At 27.9% G+C, this 6,220-nt stretch overlaps 1 protein-coding gene across 1 annotated transcript in view; it reads left to right on the top strand.

Annotated features, from left to right (window-relative positions):
• Positions 1-2,563, top strand: part of LOC106680168 (forkhead box protein C2) — a gene marked incomplete at its 5' end in the record, with an annotated part of 32,036 nt that extends 29,473 nt beyond the window's left edge. Inside the window, 1 exon segment of the mRNA XM_014419681.3 lies at positions 1,990-2,563.
• Between the last annotated feature and the right edge of the window lie 3,657 nt (positions 2,564-6,220).

Raw genomic sequence — 6,220 nt, 5'->3', positions numbered from 1 at the left:
TATCTTGCTTTTCTGTCCGCCCACTAGTCCATATGAAGTTTTTTGTTACTTTTAAGGCCTACTATCGCCTCTTCAAAAAACAAATTTATCTATGCCAAGAAACCTAGTTTTAAATTCTGTTTAAGTGGTTTAACATGTCAAATCTATATGACTTTGAAAGAAATTTTTTCTAGTTTACTGAGCAGTAATTTAGAATTAACTTAGTTAAATATATATTTAAATGTTGCTTCCTATTGAAAAAAAAAATAATACAACATAAATTTCTTTTTTTTTTAATTTGATAAAAAAGGATTTTATCTTTAAGAGATAAAACTATAAACAGGTTTATCTTAATAAAACTGTCAATAGTTCTTAAGTGGTTTATTCCAGTTACATAAAACATAAAACGCTTAAAAAAACACAAAACTTATATTTTTGCTGTTCTATACGGAATCATAGTACAGTAATATACATGAATATTTTCGTTGCAAATGAGGTGTAAAGTTACCTTCTGGTCTATGGCCGGCCGGTCCTGACACACTCTATATGATGAGGTACTTGGACTGACTGATTCATTATGGAGTGTTTATTAGCATTCCATCAAATGTTAAATATGTAAAGTTGGGATATTCCGGTTTTCTGTAAAAATGGCGGTTGTTGTCTCTATACCATCATTTCCATGTTACTAATTAGTCTTACTTCGCGAAAAGAATTTTCTTGATAGGCAAAATACATGATATGATTTTCTGAAAATTTTTGGAGTCTTCCTTTGTATAGAACACCGACGATGTGTCAATGTATGTCTTGATAATATATAATTAATCAATATATCTGTGTCTTGAAGAAAAAATAAAGAATGTATGTTTTTGCAGATTTATTTTTTTGTGTAAATTTATTAATCAAAGATTTAAATTGTACATGCAGAAAGAATACTCTCTGGAAAGCCTGGTTACTTTTTTTACACGATACTGTATCCATAATTGTTTATGAAAATCATCAGTTTTATACTTCTAAAGTTTGAATTTGGACATGACTGTTGTAGCTCCAAGTCGCAGATATAAACTACATAGATGTTTTAAGTGGACATCTTAACGTTTCCAGTAAGATTTAGTTCATGATTTATTAATTGTCTTTTGTTTTTTTTATGTGAGATATATTATATATCACTTTTTGCCATCGATTAAAACATTTTTGCAGACCTAAATTAGATATTTTAGTTGTTTTGCATTTTAATTTTTTTTTTTTTTTCATCGTCTTGCCCTACAGTATCTTTTAATAATACCCCACTTATTCCTGTTGAACAGATCCGTTACTTAGGACTAAATCTGGACAAACGACTGACATGGAATCCTCATACAAGACTGAAAAGACAGGAAACTGCTCGTCGATTCCGACTATTACAACATTTACTAAACAAACGGTCCAAACTTCCAATCTATTACAAAAGACTGATCTACATGACTATTATAAGGCCTATTTGGACATACGGAGTTGAGCTTTGGGGCTCCACTAAACCATCTAATTCCTCTCGAATCCAATCCTTACAGTCCAAAATCCTTCGTAAAATCCTTAATGCTCCTTACTTTGTCACAAATCAAATCATCCATCAGGACCTCAATGTCCCCTATGTTGCCGATTTGGCTAGAACCAGATACCAATCCTTCCATAATAAACTTCCCAACCAACCAAACCAAGTCGTTTCTAACCTGGCTTCTCCTTCACTACCTAATCATCCTCCTAGGCGTCTGAAAAGTAGATGGCCTCGAGATCTTCTCCTTTAGAAATGTTTTTGGAGTTCTATCAATGGGTAGATTCTCCACATGTTTTTATCATGTCATAATATCACTTACATGGAATTTTCTTGATGTGTATATATGTATACAGTTGTAAATATCAATAAATAAATTATTAAAAAAAATATTTTTTTTTCATAAAGGCCTCCCTGACTATATATTGTATTATAATATTTATTAATACATAATATAATTTTATTATTTATTTGGGTTGCAGGTGGAGACTGGCAGCAGAGATCACCTGCTGAGCCAACACCTTCGCCCTGAAATCTCACAAACGCCACACACTTATTGTGATTAGCAATTTGTCGGTAACTTAGATGTATGTTATGATATGTTAGCCTGTCAAAGAGTAAATAGGTTCTGTACCTCTCATCACTCGCTAGGATAGATGAAGAAGCTATAGTTGTCGTTCGGTTTCAATTCTAAATTTTGCAACGGGCGATCATTTCGATCTCCCTCACGATTTTAGTGTGCTAGATTTTTACATCATTTGTGTTTAATGTAGTTGATATGTATTCAGAATATGAATTGAATTTTATTGGTGTGTTCCATTCGTGTACTGTGTATACCAGGAACGGTCTTTTCTCAGTCATTATTTGTAGGCTACCTTATGATAAGTATGACGTCCATTTATATGAGTCTTTTTTTATGGTTATGTACATAGAGTAACTCCAGTCAGGAGTAGCGATAACTTACATATATAAATTTATATATAAATATATAAAAATAATAATTATTATTGTATAAATATTGCAAAAGACTGTAAATATGAATGTATATTATTTGTATATTTGTAGTGGTATATCAGTGTGTTATATATTTGTATTGCGAATAATATTCCATAGGTTGTGATTTGTAATATAATGATAAAGAAAATAATATATAGTTTTTGAGTTTTATTATTTTATATTATTTACTCAAGTATCCAAGTATGCTTATGTAATTTAAAATTTATTGAATAAACTAGAATGGAATTATTGTTTATTATTAACGGACTATCCATTTCTTTAAAAAAAAGAAAAAGGGTTGCTCATTTAATACTAATACATGACAGCTTATCATAGCTAAACAAAAAATGGAAACATTGACGGCCAAGAATAAGGATTTTACTTAATTTCATTTAAAGCTTGTACTAAATTTCTAGTATTATATGTGCCAATATTTTATATTTCAATTTCACTATAATCATTTGTTTCCAATTGAATTAATAGTTTAGAATTTACAAGCATTGAGGTAAGGCAATGCATTGCTTAACTTAGGAAGAGTTGAATTCAACCTAACAAAAAAAGTATAAGAAAATACAAGTGAAGAATGTTCTTGAAATAGTTTTAATCAGTGGCTTCAAGTAGCTATGATAAAGTCTCTCAAGAATAAGCTTGTTATTATTCCCATTCCGCCTTTAATCCTTCATTCTTCCTTCTGACTTTTTATAGTAGTAATTTCAAACTTAAACAACTCTTATACAATAAACTTAAATTTAAAAAACTCTTGTAAAAAAATTTTTAGGCTCCACCAAATTATCAAATTCCTTCCGTATTCAAACCTTACAATCAAAACTCCTCCGTAAAATCCTTGGTGCTCCTTATTACGCCACAAATAAACTCATCCATAAAGACCTTAACATCCCATTTGTTGCATATTTGGTCCGAAATAGATATACCCCCTTTCATTACAAAAAGCTTACCCAACCAAACTCATTAGTTCTTAATCTCTCATGCTTTACGAAGTGTCTAAAGAGAAGATTACCACGGGATCTTCTAATTTAAAGCGATGATTGAAATACCACCATTCGGTATTTCCTTCCCAAGATTATAATGTGTTCTGAATTTTCTTATTACATTTCTTTTTTTTTTTTATACAGTTATAAATTTCGATGAATAAATAAATAAATAAATAAACTTAAACAAAATGGCGGAAGTGAATATACTAATTTATTTTTAATAAAATATTGTAATGTTTTTCTTCATTGACTTACTACTTTTTAGTTTTTTGTTTAATGCTCGCACAATTGAAAAACTATTAATATTTAAAAAAAATTAATACACAATTGAAAAAATAAGCGGAAGAACATGATATGAGAAATATTAGTGGAAATAAAAAGAGAATTTCAATATAAAGAATATTTTGAAATTCTCCGTTCTACATGGTGGTCTTACAGTTTTTTTTCCCTAAAACTTAACATGGAGGTAGTTTTTAAGAAGTTGAAAAAATTACAGCCTTCATAATTTAAATCATTTTATACAAGTAGCTTCCTTATAGCTCTGTAATTATAGACTAAATTGTAGGTTAATAATCAGAGTGGTTTAGTTTTTTATGTATTTTTCCATAAATATATAGAGTATTTAGCGAATTCAATTTGATTCAAACAAGTTTAAAAAAACTTTCTATATATTGATATTATAAATTGAACAATAAAATTAATTGTTCCTGAATTTGGGTATTTTATACACATTTTTGTATTTTGCACATTATGTTTTTTTTACTGCGTGAAAATCCGGTTTCTACTTATTAAAAACAACAAATATATTAATCTATTAATATAGTAGTTTTTTAATTTTAACTAAAGTTTGTTGCTCAAAGCAACAAAAAGTGCCATCATTGAAAATTTTTAAATTATGCCAGGTTTTTCCAAATTTCAAACACTGTGCGAAGTTCCCTACATACAATGTCTACTAACATAAATAATTTATTGTACTGAGAGAATATTTAAATAATGTTTTTTAAAATAAATATGCATAAAATATTATAATAAATATATATAATAATTAAACATATTCCTGTCTAATCCATATAATTTATTAAAATGTTCATGAAAGCAATATGATACTGACAGGTTTTACATAGTCTAAATATTAAATTTACTTATGAAATCGAATTAAATGAGGGAATCAGATTCTTGGACATTGTTAAAAAATAATGATAATAGAAGCTTAATAACTACATGAACCTGGAATAAAAATGGTAAGTAATACATATTGATTTTTGTATCTAATTACATTAAAAGTGTGAGGTATTATTTTAAACTCTGATGGAAAAATATTATACATCAATTTATTCTTAAAAAAACAAACAAACAAAAAAAAACAACAACGCCGTTTTCACACCACAGAGTCTCATTCATTGACATTTTATGGGTAGCAAAAACTTTTTATTTATTTTATGAAAAAAACCGAAGTTGGCCAATTTTACTAAGTCGAAAACCACACAAAATAAATGTGGTAAAATGTTACAAATGGCCATTTTCATGGGACGTAAAAGTGACTTCTTACATTTTTAATATCTGATCACAATAATATATATGATAATTACATTTTCAAAGCGATTGAATTCATTGAAATAAAAAGTATTTGAACTGGTTAAAAAACATATTTCCACAGTCTGTAAATGAAATTTCTTTCTTTATAATAACCAAATTTGAAATTTGAATTATAACTAAATTCACAATGACCTAAATTACACCTAACAGAATGTACCTAACATCAGTTTGAGAAGTGGATAGTAGGAAATGGATTGTGGAATATATATATACATTTCTTTTTAATGGCTTCTCAGAGCTTATCACTAATGTCTTCATAAATTTTTATTTTTACGATGTTACGTTTGAAAAAAGAGTTGTTGTAAGATAAGTAACCCCAAAATATAAAATTTTAACCCATCAGCATTCAGATATGAAATCAGAATATTTGCACAGGAGGAACCATCTCTTCTTCACAAATAAGTATACCAGGATGAATATGTCTGTAAAAAATAAATCAAATACTACAATATCGTGATACTCCATATCCTTGAGGTATAATTTTGAATTTTAAAAGGCATATGATGATAAAAGAAAATAATAGATTAAAAGGAAGATTTTGGAAGCATGGAGAATTTCATATTTACCGTGAATTATAGAATTGAAAGCAAAAATTTGTCTCTATTACCTTAAACAATTTAAATAAATGCAAGTAAATACGATTTAAAATTTTAATTTGGAATTTCATACTAATTACAGTAATTTTTACGTAACCTTTCTCAGTTCTTTTAATATAACATACATCCCGTTTTCGTTTAGTATTTGTTGAGCTTTTTGTGAATGATAAGCTATATCTATTTTCTTAATCTGTTGAAGTGAGAAGTGTTATCACTAATATGCAATGAAGTGATTTTTAGTTTTGTTGATGTGAAGTAGTGAATGACTGGCTTGCTGCTGGTTGCTATATGGAGCTCTGGATAATTCGTTTTGTACTTTAAAATACTAAATACTTTAAAATTAATTAAAATAAAATATTATTTATGTCATATATCATATTATTTTTTTTACCCTCAAATATTGTTAAATTACTTCAAAGTTAATCCTTAGTGATTGTACAATATTTTCCTAAGGTTATTCATTTTATTTTTTAAATACTAGATATTATTTGCTAATTAGCTATTTTGTAAAATGATTGTTACATGATAAGGTA

This window comes from Halyomorpha halys, unplaced genomic scaffold (assembly GCF_000696795.3).
Source record: "Halyomorpha halys isolate HHAL.00 unplaced genomic scaffold, Hhal_1.1 Scaffold249.1, whole genome shotgun sequence".
Taxonomy (NCBI): domain Eukaryota; kingdom Metazoa; phylum Arthropoda; class Insecta; order Hemiptera; family Pentatomidae; genus Halyomorpha; species Halyomorpha halys.
This window is presented reverse-complemented; position numbering and strand designations above follow the sequence as displayed.